The 18,518-nt window shown below is 50.8% G+C and overlaps 1 long non-coding RNA gene across 2 annotated transcripts; it reads left to right on the plus strand.

The window, feature by feature from the left end:
* The first annotated feature begins 5,608 nt into the window (after positions 1 to 5,608).
* LOC144374235 (uncharacterized) lies at positions 5,609 to 18,180 on the plus strand. Of its 2 annotated transcripts, XR_013433682.1 has the most exons (7): positions 5,609 to 6,268; positions 7,235 to 7,440; positions 7,677 to 9,070; positions 10,446 to 10,561; positions 10,728 to 12,155; positions 14,442 to 15,914; positions 17,809 to 18,180. It is a non-coding gene; the product is annotated as an uncharacterized LOC144374235 (long non-coding RNA). The 2 variants fall into 2 exon arrangements; XR_013433681.1 differs by having other exon boundaries at positions 5,636 to 6,268; positions 14,442 to 18,180.
* The last annotated feature ends 338 nt before the right edge of the window (positions 18,181 to 18,518 follow it).

Here is an 18,518-nt window from a genome sequence, read left to right on the forward strand (position 1 = left end):
TTTTTCTTTTTATTTGTTAGAATGAAATCCATAGGTTGGCAGACCATTCTATCAGATGTGTACCTAGATGACATTTCAATTACCCACTTTTACATGGTAGACATTTTGTACATGAACACTGCCTGTCTGCAACTTTTTTTAAAACAGGACTGGGCTCAGGAGCCCAAATACCAATGTTAGCTGGAACATGTTCTCCAGTTTGGCCTATCTGTCAGTATTCCCTGAGGTCATCTGTTCCATGAGCTTCGTTACTCCTGCTCCCTCACCAGCTTTCATAGAAACCACATGCTGTCTATGAGTCAGAGACACCAATCTCACAACATAGCATTCTTTGAGTATCCAAAGTCCCACTTTTCACTTCGCCATGCCTGACATTGTCGGTAATATTTACCGGCAAATGTGAGATTTTCAAAGATCCAATTCTATGTGCTCCTTTCTCAAAGAGCCTTAGGCAGGGCTATAGCATACATAAATATGAAGGAAAGGCCTAGTTTTTAAAATGTCATCCATCGAATAGTTGACACATATCTGAGATATTTTTTATTTTGGAGGAGGTATTATTTAATAGGGAAATCCAACAGCTACATGATAGTGAAATGAGAAGTCTTGCATCCATTTTATTCTTTGTGATGATTTTGATGAGTAAGGATAAGATACTTCCTTGTTCCAATGAAGATGTTGCCCACTTCTGTGAATGGATGCACCGTGTCACCCACTACTTGCATATCTGCATGTTGTGCTTGACATTACCATCGTACTCGGCAGGTGGCAGAAAGTCAATACTGAAGTTCAGCTCTGGTGTTCTAGCAGCTGTGCTGCAGATCCTTGGTGTGCCACCTTGTGCAATCCATGCTGCTCTGTTCATGTTCCTATTGACTTCCTGGTGATGAGCATCATGGTCTCCTGGTCTTGAGAATGGCCAAGCATTTCTCTGTGAATGTGGAAGGTGGGCATGTGGAAGGCTTCAGGGAGGAGGGATCATTGATCATGTACTCTAATCCATGTGCCTGTTTAATGACCTGTTTTTCTTCTTGGGTTTTAAGGGAGACACTGCCCTCAAACACTTCTGTGCAGCTGGGAATGCAGGCTTCTGCTTCACCTTGAAGGAAGCATTCATGAATCCTTTCCAGAAGACATGAGAAGAGAGAGTGAGCCTCTGGTAACATGCAGGTTCCTTGCATTGCCCATGGGCTAGAGGAGAGAAGAGTTGCTTCATGAGATTTGATCCCCTTTTTCCTGAAAAGTTCCACACGGAGGTGAGTCCCCAGCATGTTTAGACATCATTTCAGACATCTTTGTTGATGGAAATGAATCACACCCCCTGATGATGTGGAAGAGCTGAAGATGGGTTTGCTATGAATTTTCTATTTCATTTCTCAGGGCCTGAGTCAAGCCAGCCATTGTGCTGTCAGCGCATGAGCTGCTGGTCAAATGTGAGGAAGTGGTCTTGCTTTATGAAAACACCATCCTGAGTCAGTGAGCCAGAGGCAGCCTGCAGTCCCTGTTTTCCTGTAAAGGCAGATTGCTGTGGATGGCCTCTGGCCTCATAATGCAGCCCTGCTCAGAGTAGGGGATTGAGGGTCCAGGCAGATCCCAGTTCCTTTTGACCTTTATTGCCATTGGGCCACCCCAGGGTCCTTGGACTCTACCTGGTCTTCTGGCCTGGGTCAGGGCATGTGAGGTTTGGAATCCCCCTCTGTGGCAGGATCCCAGGCCCCCCAGCCACTTGAGGGCAGCACATCCTTCCCTAATTGTGTTAGAGGGGGAGGATTCTCCCGCCCATCCTCATCCATGCTCATCCCTCATTTTGTAGCTTCGCACCTTAGGACCTTTATTCATTGACTTACGCTAAGATGAGTCAATCAGCAGTCTCCCAAGGGTTTACATTGTGGTAATTGACACCGAACATCTGTTTTGTAATTAAACCATTTTGGAGGACACAGTTGAGTGGCATTAAGCATGTTCATGTTGGTGTATAGGCGTCACCACCATGCATCTCCAGAAGTCACGTGGACATACTCTTGCCATCAATGCAGAATTCTAGTGCCCTTGAGGCCCAGGAAAAGAACATTGTACTTTATCTTTTTATGAACCTGATAATTGAGAATCTGAGATAAGTGAAATCCTACAAAATTTGCCTTTCTCTGGACACGATCATTTTCAAGGGATGCAGTTCACCCCCACTCGTGGGCATATCAGGTCCACTGCTAACTCGGCGGGTGTTTCAATTGCACTCTCGGTGACGGTGGTGACTGTGTGCACATGAGCTGTGTGTCCAGCTCAGATCCCAGGATCTAGGGTCTTTGGTTCCACGCAGCCTATAGGTTGCCTGTTCCTCCAGGTGTCTGCAGGCCAGTGGCACGAAGGCCCTGGGCCTGGTGGTTTCTTTAGGTGAGTGCAATACGTGTCCACAGTGTCGTGGGACATGATGGACTATAAATAGAAGCAATGCCTGGATACTCCTGGGATCTCAGTAGGCTCAGCCTGTGTGCTGAGAATTGTTGTGACCTCCTAATTAATGGAACCCCAGAATCCCAGAGAAAAGGGCAAGTCCAGAGCAGTGGAACCTCACTGTCTCTGAGAGAACTTTTGGGGTGGGGGGCAGGGATACATTGATGTGAGGACGCTGATGCAGAGTCACGTGCTCCGAATCCAGGTAGAGGTGCTCAGGAACAGCCTGGGCTGGCACGTGGGTTCCCCACCTGCACACCTGTGGAACATCTCGGGGCTCTGATTAGCACAGCAGCCTGACCACGTGAGGGCATCTGCTGTCTCTGCGTACAGTGAGCTGGGTTTTCTTCACGTCCCTCAACAATTCCACATAACACCAGCTCTGAACCCAGAGTCCTGGGCACTTAGTTGAGGCTCCATCAGCTCCCACCTCTCTCTACCTGACAGAGCCCTCCTGGCTCCCTCTGCACTCATTACATTGAAGATGAAACCCTGGAGGGTGGGACTTCCCGTCATCCAGAAGTTCCCAAACACATTCCACTGTGCCTGGAACTCAAATGGTTGGGGGGGCCACAAGCACCCTGGCATCCATGTGTGGGAACCATGGTAGTATAATCAAGAAACAGGAAGGAGAGGGGTTGGACTGATCAGTACAGATGGCAGGGCCTAGTACAGAGTGGAACGGAGAGTTCTCACCCGGGGTGATTGTTGTGATGTGCACAAATGCTCTGCTGGTGCTGGGGTGCCCGCATGGTTTCTGGGGTCTTGAAAGGCTACAGATGCCCACAGAGTGTTCTCAGATGCACAGTGGGAGGCCCGTTGCAATATGTACATGTGGAAGAAGTAGGAGACCCCCTTAGTGTGGAGGTGCCATCTAGAAGGCAGCCTCACTTCTCTGAAAAAGTTGATTGGAAAAAAAGGGTCCGTACCTGTGCCCAAAGGGCCATATATGCTCCTGGAAGTTGGTGGTGGAAATAGTTCTCCATCCATTAATCACTCCCTCACTCACTAATGTCCTTGTGTCCTTGAGAAAGGCTCTCCCTGTCCTGGTTTTCCTGAATAGAAATCCTCTTGCCTCTTGGGTGAATAGGGTTATGGGTTGTGCAGAGGGTGGTGGTTTACTGAGCATCTTAGAGACTGTCCTTTATGGAGCCTAATGATCCCAACTGGAGAATGAGGCCAGGGTCCTAACTGTGGTTAGTGTGAGGACACCATGGGTTCAGAGAGGGAAAGAAGGACAAGGGAATCTCAGATGTCCCTTCATGGCCCCTGGAGTTAGAGGACTTACCCCTTTGCACCTGGGATCAGGAGACCTCATTTCCTCCAGGACACGCACACTCAGACGTTAATCTTGAGTGTGGGTTCCTTTCTGGGGTCCAGGGCTGTTGTTAGCCACCAGGAATGACAGTGCTCTCCATGCTGAGTGGAGCCAGTTTTTGCCAGGAAAGAGCCCGTGGTCACGCCTTGTGCAAAGCACCCCACGCCAGGGGCTCCCATCCCTACATTCCTGTCCTGAAAGGAAACCACTCAGAGGCAAGGTGGGTCCAACCACCTCCCATGTGTTCACTCATCACTGTGTTCCAGCATCACCCCAGTTCACAGTCCTGATGGGATTGGATGTGGCTCAGAATGTCACCTTCATGAGCTCTACCCTGCCACAGCTGCAGTTCTGCAGTGGGAGAAACTCAAAACCTCAAAACACATGCACATGAAAGAAAAGAGCAAGAGCCAGAGCCCAAACAGGGCCACATGTGGCAAGGACAGCTGGAGTGCCTAGGTTGGGACTCAGAATTATGTCAGTGGGGTGGCATTGCTGCTGACACCAGCATGATAACAGAGAGCCAGCCCTGCTCATTTTGCGGAGCAGTGTGTTGGGGAAGGCAGAAGAAATTGAGAGGCAGGATTGAGTTTGGCCCTAGGAGGAGGTTGGGTAAAAGGCCAGTGTGAGTTGGAGGGCCTGGGCAGATAGAGAGAGGCCAGGGCACACCCCAAAGCCTGGAGACTGCACTTGATGTCCAGGGTTGTGAAACACCACCTCCCCTCTTACTCACAACTGAGAGCAAGGGGCATTGATGAGTTCAGTTTGTGTGTGGCTGCATCCAAGGTGGCTCGGCTAGGCACCTCTGTTTCCTTGACTCAGGAGGCTGGGAGTCCAGGCTCCACTGAGGCTGGGCTGGGAGGATCGGACTCTGAGTTTATGCCTGTGTTCCTGGTAGGATCCATGTTGGCTGAGCCTCAGTGTTTTTGCAATGAGAGGATGGGTGACTGTCATGTCTTTATCACAGGACACACTTGCTAAATGGATTTGTTTGCTCTGGGGAGGAAAGAGAGAGAAGGGAGTGGTGCTGGAGACAGGGATGCAGACAGGGGTCATAGACTTGGCATAACTCAGTCTTGGAGGTGATATCCCATCACCTGTACCCACTTCAATTCCCATGAATGCAGAGGCTGAGCCCCCTTGAGGTGAGGGGTGAACCGGTTCTGGGCAGCAGGATGCTGTGGTACCTCGGAGTCTCTGTGAGACCCCAACACTAGACACACTTGGCCCTTTTGAAATCTTAGGAGAAGCCTTGGGAAGTTGTATGGCAGAGGGGAGCAGCCTCTGCATCTCAGTCCCCTCCAACTTGCCATGGTGTAGAGAGGGAACTGCAGCCATGATGGGACGGACATTGGCCACGTCCCTGTGTGGGACACAGGCCTGATTGAGTTGGGGTGCATTCTTTGTCTCTGCCCTTCTTGTGATTGTCCCATCTCTACATTTGTGCTTTAGCCACCTGTGAGTCCCATCTCTGGTTTCAGAGAGAATAGAGGGTGTTATGGGCCAATAGACACAATAAACCCTAGAGATTAGATGCTACCCTACTTTCCAGAAAAGACTGGGCACACCATGAGTTGCACAATGATGGGACCAGGGTCCAAAAGCTGCTGAGAGGGAAGGACTGGTTGTGAATGCATTTTTGAAGGCTCCAAGCTGGAACTCTAGTGGCACCAAGCAGGGCAGATGCTGGTGGGGATGTTTGGGTAGTTGTTGGTGAACACCTGCGCACCTGAGATGTTTAGGCATGGAGGAGAAATCAGCAGCTCATAGGGCTTTTGAAAGTGGTCTTATGTGAAAAGAGGCTCAGGTATGGGCACAGGAAATGACATCATTGCCTTGACAATGGATCAAACAGAACATGGAACCCTGGTATCCAGGCACCCACTTAACTGACCAAGCCATCCGAGCTCATTTGGTTGGAGAAACTGGAGGGAGAAGGATGTTCTCCTGTGGTTGCAAACAATGCCGAGCCTCAGGCTCCCAGGAATCTCAGGGGGGCCAACTAGCCCTTTTGTGGATGCACTGGGTGAGGCTTCATCTTAGACGCCAGAGCCTCTGGCGATTGTCGCAGAGGAGCTCAAGAGTAACAGTGAGTAGCACAGGGCAGGTGAGCCCAGCAGGCCCTCTAGTCTGATCCCTGATGAATGGCCCAGGACTCCTATTCTGACTGTGTGTGTGTGGGTGTGTGTGGGTGTGTGTTTGTACTGATGGGAACTGTCCCATTGTGCTTTGACTCTAGTGTATTGGCACAAGTCATTTTTCTGTTTGTCACCATTTCCATTTTAAACCAACATTCTTGGTCCCAACACAGGGTGAAAATGATGAGAACACGGAGGAGCCCTTCAGGGTACAGAGCCTTGAACCTTACAGGCAGGACCAGCTTAGGAATGAGCTCCTGCCTGTCATTTGTGGGAGGAACCTACATTGCAGCGGCAACATGGGGTTAATCTCCTGGGATTCCATCCCCACCCATCAGGTGCTGGATCTCTTGTTCCCAAGGTAAGCACCAGACCACCAAGCCCAAGTGTGTAGCCCCCTCATGCCTGGGTCTTGGGGCTGCCATGTACCTCTCAGGGACCCAAAGGTTTGTGATACCTAATGAGATAGAGGACCACACTCATAGTGGAATGTCAGTCCCGAATGGGACGAGTCCTGGAGGTGCCTGCCACAGCCTTGCAAGGGGAGTGAACTCCGCTCTCAGGCAGAGAAACCATCCTGACTCCAGCTGATCCACAGAGGTCCGTGGAGCAGTCCCCACACACTGGGCACCACAGCTCAATGGTGTGCACTGAGCTCATTCCCAGGTGGACTCAGCGAGGCCAGGTGGTCTTTCTGGTGTGATATTGGCTTTGTGAAGAACGTAGATCTGTGCCAGAGGCGTCTCAAAACTCAGGCCTTGGGAAAAGCACTTTTGGGTTAATAAAGACATGTTAATTTCCATAGTGGGACAGAGCATCCTAGCTGGGACATAGCTGGACAGGGGCTTTGGACATGGCGGCTCCCACACCCAGAGATATGTGGGAATCAGCAGTTTGGGCTCATTCACTGATGAACATGGAGAAAGCACCCACTGTGTGAAGACACGTTTCCAGTCACATTTCATAATTCATTGAAAAATAGGGTGCAAATGACTGCCATTGTGTCCCTTTTCATGGGGGTCAGCCTCAAACCGCAGGTGCCATGAGTACATATCCTACATGTGACTGCATCCCTGACTCCATGGGGCATAAGTGCACGTTGTCCTCTTCAGTGACTATGGTGGACCCCTGGACCAACTTCAACATGGAATGGGCTTGGGGTCAAGAGGGTGGGCTCCTGTTTCCAGAATAGGGACCTGCAAGGTGATTTGACTTGGGAAGGCTGAGGAAAGACTGCTCTCCCCAGTGTAGGGTCAGAGGTTTTCTCTGGAGGCCGTGGTGAAGGCAAGGCCAGGGTTTTGCTGACTCCACACCTTCCTCCCCACAGTGCCTCACCTTCCTTCCTGGGGACCTGGGTGAACCTCTACTCCGAGGCTTCCCATCAGCCTCCAGGCTTTCTGAGTCTGCAGCAGCTGCTATCCATGTGGCTCCTGCTGGGAGGCTTGAACCTGGAACACCAAGCACACCACCTCCTGGCCGCAATTGAAGATGGCAAATCAAGCCAGGCAAAGCCTGAGAGCCAGGCGGACTGTGGTGAGTACCTAAGGGTATATGAGGAAAGGTCCGACTGTTGTCCCACTGCAGGAAGTCTGTATGCCTGGTGTTGGGCTGGAAATTAGGACAAGCCTTTGTCCATTCAGGAAGTGACCCCAGTCTGCAAAGAGGTCCTGTGTGGGCCAAGGGCCTGAGTTCTTCCTGGCAGCAGAGGTATTGTCTGTCTGTGGGAAGGTCAGGGCAAGGCAGTCATGTTGGCATCTTTTCTCCTCTAGCTACAAGCTCAGTTCCTGTCACGGCTCCTCAGCCAACCCCAGAGCCAGAGCCTTCTCCCAGGGAAGGGGCAGAGCCGGAGTCCAGGACATCAGGGGTCTCTACTCGGTCCTCCCCAAGGCCCCAATATAACAAGCGGATGAGAGGCAGGTGCCTCATTCACGTCTACCTGGAAAAGGAAAGGACAACACAGTATAGGAGCATCCTGGTGAGTCTTCGAGCAGGGGAGTCTCCTGGGAGCCCACAGTGGGGAAGACCGAGTCCACAGCAAACACTTTGGACTAGGCCTGTCTTCTTGAACTGGAGCTTCTGGAAGGTCAGGAAGGAGAGCAGAAAGTGAGCAAGAGAGAGGCGGGAGAGCAGCAGCATGCCAGGTCTGGGTGCGAGTGGGCCTGCGTGTTTTGGGATGTGCAGGTCAGAAGTGCAGGAGTGAGTGCTGGGTTCAGAGGAGGTCAGAGAAATATCGAGGGTACAGGCCATCCTCTACTGACCTTGGTATTGAGGAGGAGTATATTGAACCGTGGAGGTTGAAGCACAGGAGTTGGCAGTCATTTTCTTGTGTGTGGGAGGGGATATGTTGCTGGTTGAAGGGAAGGGAGCCATTGTAGAATGATTAGGGTGGGTAGGTGTGGGTCACAGAGAACTGGGGGCCTTGGAGGGGCCCATTAGTGTCCTAGTTTGCATGTATGTGAATAGAGATTTAGCGGCTCTCTCTGCAGAATTTTCCTGGGTGTGGAGTATCCATCATGAGACTCTGGTGTCCACCTCCAGGGGAGCTATGTTGAACCACTGTACCTGCTGGGTCCGAACCTCCTGACACCCTAGCAAGCACTGACACTCTCGAGCCCAGCAGCTTCCATGCCTATCATTAAAGAGTCCTAGTGTGTGTTGTGCCCTGGCTGTCAGGACCAAAGCACCTAGGGTTTGTGCCTGGTCCATACAAAAATGCAGCTGCATCCCAGACCAGAGCAGGGATATGGAAGTGCACTGGACCATTCCTCCCATCTTGATGGGACTAGAGTGTGTCTGTACAAAGTCTTTTGGTCCTTATTCCCTTGTCCCTGTAGGGCATAGCAGGTTGAAGCAAACTCTTGTACTAAGATTGGACTAGAGGCTCATAGGAAGACCCCCACATGATCACATGAAGGCCTCAGGTAGCAGGGTATCAAGATGGTGCCCTTGTGTTGAGAGCTCACTTGTCTCTGATTGTCCTTGAGCACTGTCCTCTGGGTAGCTACTCCCAAATTCCCTCTCTGATGAGCTTTCTCCAACCCTGCTCAGGTGACCTGCCAGGACAGGGCTCCAGTCATCATCCGCAGGGCCTTAGATGCACACTTGCTCCAGCAGGAGGACCCAGAAAACTACGAGCTTCTGCAAATTCTCTCGAACCATCAGAGTAAGTGGAACCATCAGAGGGTAGGGAGCAGTGAGTCACAGTGGGCTCACGATAACTGGGAGCCAGAACACAGTGTGCATTGACCCAGTGCCCAGGATGAGTATGGTGGGACTTGTGCATAAAACAAAGTGTAATGATGGGGCATAAATCTGCAGGTTCTTCATGTTCCCCAGGGGCTGTGGACCTGCCTATCATGTGTTCTTTCCTTGGCCTGAGGAGGCATTGCAAAGCTATTATCCACAAGGGGCCAAGAAGAGAGGCTTCTTTGTCTTGTGTCAAAGAAGACAGACAACCACAGGGTGCCTACTTTGGTGGCCTTTCCTGACCTAGATGAGTACATGAGAAAAGCAGTTCAATGAAGAATCATTTCTGGCTTCCAATCTTTCTATTCATTGCAAACTGAGTTTACTTAGGACCAGAGGCCATTTCTAGAGAGAAGAGTGTGGTAGAATAGAACCCTTCACAGCTTGTAAACTCTTCTTGGAGAGAGAGAGAGAGAGAGAGAGAGAGAGAGAGAGAGAGAGAGAGAGAGAGAGAGAGAGAGAGAAAGAGAGAGAGAGAGAAAGAAGAAGAAGAAAGAGGAGGAGGAGGACGAGGAGGAGGAGGACAAGGATGAGGAGGACGAGGAGAAGGAGGACATGGAGGAGGAGAAGGAGAAGTAGAAAAATGAAAATAAGTTGAAGGAGGAGACCATGAATAAGAAGGTCAAGATGACTTTAAGAAGAAGCATGAGGAGAAGATGAAGAAGAACAAGAACAAGAAGGAGAAACACAAGCCGAACAAGAAGTATAACAATAAATTGATTAAAAATGTGAATGAGAATTAGACTCATGAGGAGAAAATGCAGAAGTGGGGAACTCAAGAGAAATATATATCTCTGGATGGCACAGCCCTGCTGTGGACATCCTCCACCTACGCTCAACACACCTCCAAACCATACCCCTCCAATTAGTGTAGCCCTGTATGAGTGGATGAATCCACTGGCAAGGTGGAGGCACCCACCATCAAGTGCTTTTCCATAAACTGACCTGTGATCATTGCTGCAGTGGGGAGAAAAATTTGAACACATGAGTCTTTGGGGACCAATCCAGATACAAACTCTAGCTGTTTGTCTTTGGTGGGTCCAACGTGAACTAAGAAGGTCTGGGGTACAAGGGGCTATTTCCTTGAAAGGTGTTCCTGTAGGGGACCTCCTGTGCATAGAGGGTCCTCAGGGAGGAATCAGTGGGGAGTCTTTGGTGCAACAGTAGCTGGATTCGGGGGCTCTCAGGTCTGTGTGTGAGACCTGAGCTGGCAGAGGCTCTCAGATGTGGGGGATGTTGGGTAGTGTATTACTTGAGTGTCACCTACCACGCCTCTGCCCCTGCCTCTCCAGAGCTGAGGATCCCTGCTGATGGAAACGTATATTACGCCCTGGATGGCAGAGTGGATTATAACTTTCTTCTTCAGGAAACAGCTGCCAGCAAGTTGTTTAAAGTCAAGCCAAAGGAGGTAAACAGCCACCTTCTTCAGTCTTTACTCCTGGTGCCACTCCACATCCTCCAAGGGGACAAGAACCTCAGGTTCTGGATGGATGTTTTAGAATGCCCACAGAGCCAACTACCAGGCTGGGTGGGGTGCAGGTGCTGGGCTTTGCTGATGTTGTCATCCCCCACAGTTCTTGGAGCCTTCTGTGGCAGTGGCATCCAGGATCCCAGCAGCTGTGAGCAGCAGCTCTGTGGTGGCTGCAGGACCATTGCCCCAGGCCACCCAAACCAATGAGTGGTGCGTGAGAAAAGTCACCAGTAACAGCTCCTCACTGCTTCACTCCAGCGAGCAGGTGGAAGACAGCCGCTTTGTCCACGTCCTCCTAGAGGGACAGAGCCTGAGGGAGACAAAGCGCATCCTGGTAAGCCCGACAGCAGGGCTGCCTCCTGGGTGTCCCCACAGTGGAAGGCAGGAGACACAGCTAACCCTGGGGCTGTGGTGGGAAATTAAGAAGAGAGAGGTCAGTCTTAAGGGCTTGACCTGAGTGGGGAGAGCCTCAGCATGCCCAGCTGCAGCGGTGAGTGGGCCTGTGTATTGTGGGTTTGGCAGGCCAGAAGTGCAGACGGAAGTGCTGTGGACAGATGAAGGCAGAGATATGTCCAGGGTGCAGGCTGCAGTGCCTAGAACTTGGTATTCTCAATGAGTGAGGTTGGAGCAGAGGAGCTGGCAGTGACTTGTCACATGTGTAGGAGGGGGTGTGTTCCTGGTGGCAGGGAAGAGAACCTCCTTAGCATGACTAGGTGTGAAAATTTGGGGTCGGGATCACCTGGGGGGTCATGCCAAACTTCGGAATGTCAGTCTTTGCATGTATGTAAATACGGAGCTAAAGGGGTTCTTGGCAGAATTTCTATGGATGTGCAGTAGACACGCTAATGCTGCAGGTGTCCAGCTGCAGAGGAGACATGTTCAGTGACTGCCAGTGCTGAGTCAAGTACATCATTAGAACCAGACCCACACCGAGCTTCCAGAGCCCAGGGCCTCTCCAGGCTATCATGAAGCACTCAAGTGCACACTCTTGCATCTGAGTCTGTTTTGTGTAGTGGCAGTCAGGACCAAAATTTTCAGTGCATCTGCCTCTTCCACCCACAAAGGCAGCCTGCATCCCAGAGCACACTTGGTGCGCAGATCCCTGGCCCATTGCTGTCATCTCAGTGAGATGAGAGTGTGTCTGTGCATAGGCAGTTTGGTCCTTTGACCTGAGTGGAATGTGGCTCCCCAGGGGGAGGGGAGATGGCAGGTACAGGCAGATATTTGTACCAGGATTGTTCTAGTAGCACGTTGCAAGAACCCAGGCGGTATATGGAGGCCACACTCAGGTAGCAGGATAACAAGATTGTGCCCTTGTATATGTAGCTAACATTTCTCCTGAATGTTTGACCACAGTCTTCTGGGTAGCTCCTCTAAAAGCCATTCTCTGATGACATTTGTCCCACCCTGATCTAGGTGACGTGTCAGGAGAGGGTGACAAGCCTCATCCGCAGGGCCTTGGACCAAAATTTGTTGCAGCATGAGGATGTGGACAACTTTGAGCTGCTGAGAATGATGTCTCTGCATGACAGTAAGTAGGACAATCAGACAGTGGGGAGACATGATCCACAGTGGGCTCAGGATAACTCACAGCCAAGAGAAAGTGGGCCTTGGCCCTAAAATAGCCAGAGTGTGGTGGGCCTGGTGCAGGAAACCAAGTGCAGTGATGGGCGTGTCCAGTGTGGACGAGTTCAATGAGGCCCCAGGCGGCTGCTGGACCTCTCTAAATGTGTTCTCCCCTGGACCTGGTCTGGCAATGCAAAGCTAATATCGATGAGGGCAAGGCAGAGAGAGGCTCAATCTATCATCAGTTTGGTTTATGGCTCACTGATAAGGATGCCTTCAAATGAAGAGGAGCAGAGCATGGGTCCTGATTGGATCAGCATTGCTATGGACGGAAGCCGCACAGGTCCCAATCCATGGCCAGGATATGAGAAGTCCTGCCTACTCAAGAATGTCAGGATTGCAGCAACTGGGAACAGGACTCAGTGAAGAGGAAGTCAAGGCCAGGGGACAGCCTGTTTGGGTTCTTTTTGGAACAATTCCAAGTCCTCTGTGCCTGGGTGCCCATCTCCTGAAGATATCAGAATGGCCAGGTTATTATTCCTTCCAGCAACAAAGAAGGGCATCTGAAGAACAGAGGCCACAATGCTGAGCTGTCCACAATGCCAGTGCTCTTTCCTTTCTTGTGAGCCCGACACTCCTAGCCTCCACCATCCCAGCCTGTCCACAGTAGAACACACCATCTGTCGAGCACGTAAGTGAGTTTTCCCATTTTCACACACTGCCTCATTTGAGTTGGCTCTGTCTCACACATGAGGAAGACTGAGGTGCAAGGAGCTGGGCAAGGGGCAGTGTCTGCGAATCTCAGGGACTTGGGAGGCAGTGCAGGGGGAAGGGGATTTCCAAACAGCCTCAGAAACTTAGGGAGACCCTGTACCCAAGTCAAAAGGCCTGGGAATGGTCTCAGTGCTTAAGTGCCTCTGGCTTTATCCCTAGTAAAAAAATAAGCCAGTCAAAAGGAATTACCAAACCGAGAATCTACAAAGGTGATTTCAGAAACAGACTTTCAACCCAAGCATCAGTTGAGAGCAGGCTCCAGACCAGGGGAGGTTTGTGTGTAAAAGACGTCAAAAGGGAGGACTACGGGGGGCCTGGAACCCACTAGGTGTGATGGCATCTATGCCTTATGGCAGGAGGGTGGCAGTGATGCTGGCCCTCTCCTAGATTTTGGAAACCTTGTTTTCATTGGGGAAGCTTTATGGAGGTGGAATCTATTTTAGCAATCCTGGTCCAGATGAGGTGCTGACTACCACAGGTAGAAGCCTATCCAGAATGCGGTGTCTGTTATTCAGTCTTTCCTGACTGTGACAATGACAAAGAAAGGAAGTCACTTGTCTTTGGTCTTGGTTTCACTCCTGGCCATTGATTGAGAACTGATTTCATCTTGGACTACTGAACAGAGGCTGCATCTGGGCAGAAGAGTGTGATAGATTTGAACTCCTCAGGACGCCCCACCATTGCCAGAGAAAGAAGGAGAAGGAGGAGGAGGAGAAAGAGACACTCCTGAGTGGGGAGAGGATCACACGATAAAGAGCAGGAGGCAGAAGAAGAAAAAGAAGGAGGTGAACAGAAGGAAGGGTGGAGGGAGATACACAAGAAGAAGAACAAGAAGGAATCATGTAAGAACAGGAAAAAGACCCAGAAAGAACTACAAGAAGATGCAGGACAGAAAGAAGAGCCAGAAGTAGAACAAGAACCAGAATAAAAGTACCAAGCAGACAGCTCCTGATGAGAAACAAGGGGAAGGAGAGCGATCCTAGAAAACAATAGAGTTCTCCAGGGCACCACCCTGCTCAAGTCCTCCCATGTCCATGCCCAACACACCTCCCCTCCGTGTATTCATCCATGAGTGGATTCATCCAGGGCAAGGGGATGAATTCCCCCACCATCCAACGCTTCCCTGAATGCCCATGTGTGAGCATGGCTGCCCTGGGGAGAAAGGCCTAAGCACAGGAGCCTTTGCCAATCCTGATGCAGATCCTGGCAGTGTCCCTTTGGCAGATCCAACCTGCACTGAGAAGTTCTGGGCCCAAGGTGCTGTTTCCATTGCCAGGTGCTCTTTTGGTTTAGAATCCTGTACATCATCTTCTCCAGGGAAGAATCACTGAGGGAGTCTTTGGTGGCACTGTAGCTGGATAGGAGGGCTCTCAATTCTGGTGCAGGCTCGCCCTGGCGAAGACTCTCAGGGGTTGTGGGTGTTTTGTGGTCTAATCCTTGAGTGCCACCTAACAATTCTCTCCACTTTGCTCTGCAGAAATCAAGGTCCCTGACCACTCACTGATGTATCTGTCCATGAATCCACAAATCAAATATTATTTCATCGTGAGGAAACGCCGCGAGGTCAAGGGAAAGGAGGTAAACACCTACCTTATTCAAGCTGTACTTGTGCTGCCATTCCACTCCCACCTGGGGAAATGAGAAGCCTGAGCACCTGGACATATGTGCTAGAAGCCCATAGAGCCAACTGACAGGCTGGGGTGGCTTTCTGTTTCTGGGTTTGCTGATGTTCCATCCCCCACAGTTCTCAGAATCAACCTGCAAGTCCTCCAGGCCGCTTTCCCACAAGCAGGTGGGAGACACCTGCTTAATTCGTGTCCACTTAGAAACACAAAGTCCAAAGATGGCCAAGACTGTTTTGGTAAGCCTGGGAGCAGGGGTGTCCCCTGGTGCTTACACCTGGGTGGGGAGCAGACACTGGTCCAATACCATGAACTACTCATGCCCTCTTGAATTTGGAGCTTCTGGATGATCAGGAGGATAGATGGGAATCAAGAAGGAAGAGGTCAGTGTGAAGGGCTGGAGCTGAGATGAGGGAGAGCAGCAGCTTGTCCACCGCCATGTCTGAGGGAGTCTGTGTGTCAGGTGGCAGCATGCAGTCCAGAAGGGCAGAGGCAGGTATGAGTGACAGATGAGAACAGGCCAGGACCTAGGTTGCAGGTTCCTCTGTATGGGATGCTGGCCTCTATGGAGCAGGACACCAGTATGAGGTTCTGCATGTTCCTTGAACAAGGAGCTGAGAGGGTCTCTCTGCAGAGTCAGTATGGATGTGGAGCAAGCACACTAAATGTCCAGGTAACCCAATGTTTACCCTTGGCGGAACAGGTGCCCTCGTACACCCCAGCCAGCACTGAGCCTCTGGAGGCCAGGAGCTCTCATGGCTATCTTTCGTCACTCCTGTGTGTGGTCATGTTCCTGGGTCTGATTTGGGCCCTGGCAATCCAGACCAAAGCCTCTAGGTTTTGTGCCTAGGCCATTCCCAATGCCGCCTGCATCCTCGGGCAGACCTAGGATCTTGGAGGCTATTGTCCCATTCCTCCCAACTTGTGGGATGAGATTGCATCTGTATGCAGGTAGTGGGGTCCTTTCACTTGGAGAGGAGTGCAGCTCCACAAAGAGCAATGGCAGGTCCAGGAAGTCCTATGTACAAGGATTGGGCTAGTAGCCTATGGGAAGAGCCCACGCGATGAGCAGGAGGTCAGCCTCAGGTAGTAGGGTCATGGATGTTGCCCTTGTATTTAGAGTGGAGGTGCCTCCAGAATGCCCCTGCCCACTGTCCTTGAGTAGTCACTTCAAGGCCCATTTCCTGAAGGCCTGTCTTCCATGCTGCTCCAGGTGACCTGCCACGATCGGGCTCCTGTCGTCATCCGCAGGGCCCTCGAGCTACACTTGCTTACTCAGGAGAAGCCGGAGGAATATGAGCTGGGCCAAATCATCTCTCACCGTCAGAGTAAGTGGGACAATCAGATGACAGAGAGCAAGGGTCAGGATGTGGACTCAGGTCAACTCTTAGCACCAAAGAGTAGTCTCTGACCCCCAAGAACACTCCAACAGGGTGTGTTGGGCTCGTGCACAAAGCCAACTGCACTTCTGCTGGTGTAAGCTCTCCAGGTGTTTTGGTATACCCCAGTGGCTAGTGCGGCTCCCCACCAGGTGCCCTGCCCAGGACATGAAGACGCATGCAAAGCTGACATCATTGAGGAGTGAGGAGGAAAGCCTCTTTCCAGGAGCAGTATGGTTCTGTGGTCTGAGATAGGAGTGGTTTCAGAGGAACATGGGAATGCATGGGCTAAAGATGGAACTGGCATTTTGTGGACTGAAGCAGTAGGATTGAAAGCCTTCTGTGTGACCAGAAAACCACTGCCTGGGCAGAGCATTGCCAAGATTCTAGCAAGCAGTAACAGGATGAAATTGGGAAGAAAACACAGCCTGGGAGACAGCTTGAATCATCTGTTTTTGCATCAATTCCATGGTCTTCCGCACCTGAGTCCACTAGCCAAGGAGTGATCCCAATAGCCAGGTTATGATCCCTAACTAGAGTCAGATGAGGGCTTCCTGAGCACGTAGCCACAGAGCTCATCTGATAATAATGTCAGCGCTTTTTCATTGGTTGGTTGGTTGGCTTTTGTGAGCCAAACACCTCAGCAGCCATTATCCCAGCCTATGTACGCTGAAGACCACCATCCCAATGAGTTCTAGGATCACTTGTCTCCTATCTTAACCTTCTGTTAGGTTAGTAGAGTCTATGGAAGAGGAAGTCTGTCTGGGGCCTTGGTAGCCTAAGAAATTCATAGCAGAGATCCCCACATCCAACCCAGAAGGGATGGAGAACAGGCTCTAGGTTAGAGGAGGGCGAGAGGAAAGAGGTGTTCAGAGGAAGGAGAAGCTGGCTGTTGTATTCCCCCACTCGGGGTCATGGCACCACTGGGCCATACACCATGTCGGAGGGAAGCAGTCCCTTTGCTGGTCTTTGGAATCATTGTTCTCAGGAGGGCAGCATTTGGAATGTGGCCTCCATTCTCAGAAGCCTGGTTCACATGGAAGCAGGCTCCACCAACGCAGAAGCGTGGCTCTAATGTGGTATCCGTGCTGGTCAGCCTGTCCTCACCGTGGCCATACTTGAGAATCCTAGGCCTTTTCTCTGGGTTTCACAACTTTCTCTTTGGTTGTGCACTGAGGCTGTCCATAAAGCTCTAGTGTGTGGCAGTGGAGAGCTCCTCAGCCCTTGCCACAAAGGCATAGACTGGGAGAGAGAGAACAAGGCTGGGAGAGAGGGAGAGAGAGAAAGACGGAGAGGAGAAGGAGGACCTCTACTTGGAGAATGAGGATTCAGTGGAGCCAACAGGGACAAGGTACTGTTGCCCAGGGCGCACTCCTGTTTAGGTCTTCCTCCAAGCATGCTCCACCTTTCTTCCAGTCCCTCCCACCTCCCAGTAGTGTATTCATCTTGAATGAGAATTTCATGTTGACATCAGAGCACTCACCATCCAATGCTTCCTTCCAAACCCACCTGTGAAGATGGCTCATGTGGGGTCTGAATCTTCGGCACTTTTGTGGGAGATTTCAGATGCAAACCCTAGTGGTGTGCTTTGGCAGACGCAAGAGGACCTGGGATGTTTTGGAGTCCAAAGCCTTTGGTAGGAACAGACATTAGGTCTGTTGAAGTGCTCTGCCTAGTTCTTCCTCAGGGAGGACTGTGGAGGCTGTCTTGTTGGTATTGGTGCTGAATTGGAGAGCTCTCAGGTGTGTGGCTCAGTTCGTTTCTGGCACAGGCTCTCAGATGTTGGGGTGTCCCAGGGAGCACCTCCTGAGCCACCTTATTTTGTACACCCCTCTCTCCCCAGAGCTGAGGATTCCAGCGCAGGCCAACGTATTTTACGCAAAGAACCCTCACACGAAACCCAAATTCGTGCTGAGGAAAAGGAGCCTCTCCCAAAAGAATGATGAGTGGATCCAGCCTCAACCTCCCTCTCGTCCTGCAAAGAAGGCTCCAGCCCTCCTGAGGATGCTTGCAAAACCATTCTGCTGCTGTGTGCCTGGGCGGGGCTGAGGCAGCCCAGGAATATTTACATTGATTACTATTTGCTTCAAAGTTTGAATCTATAGTTTGCCATTGTCTTTGACCTTGTTTAGTAACACAGTTGTTACTCTATCCTGTATTTGTTGTTCCCATTAATATATTATTATTTGAAAATATATATGTTTTTGTTACCTGATCTACTGTGATGATTTGTTACCTGATCTACTGTGATGGTTTTTGATCCAAATTGTGCATTTGATGATAATGAATGCCATGCATTTAGGAACCTGTAGACTCTAGACAATGAATGAATGTCTACTGTTGCATGGACTGGTCTGCAGAGTCCTGTAGCATTTGAGCTTGTGTGAGGGCTTCATAGGGCTTGCAAAAAGTCCAGGTCAGATGGTCCTGCATGAAGCTTAGCTCCTAGTGGTCTCCTCTACAGCATAAGGGCCAAGGAGAAACCCACTTCCACACAGAAGATGGGAAGCTACCTTATGAAGGTGATCGTAGGTGTGGGACCCTCTTGCTAGG

Source organism: Ictidomys tridecemlineatus, unplaced genomic scaffold (genome assembly GCF_052094955.1).
Source record: "Ictidomys tridecemlineatus isolate mIctTri1 unplaced genomic scaffold, mIctTri1.hap1 Scaffold_626, whole genome shotgun sequence".
Classification (NCBI taxonomy): domain Eukaryota; kingdom Metazoa; phylum Chordata; class Mammalia; order Rodentia; family Sciuridae; genus Ictidomys; species Ictidomys tridecemlineatus.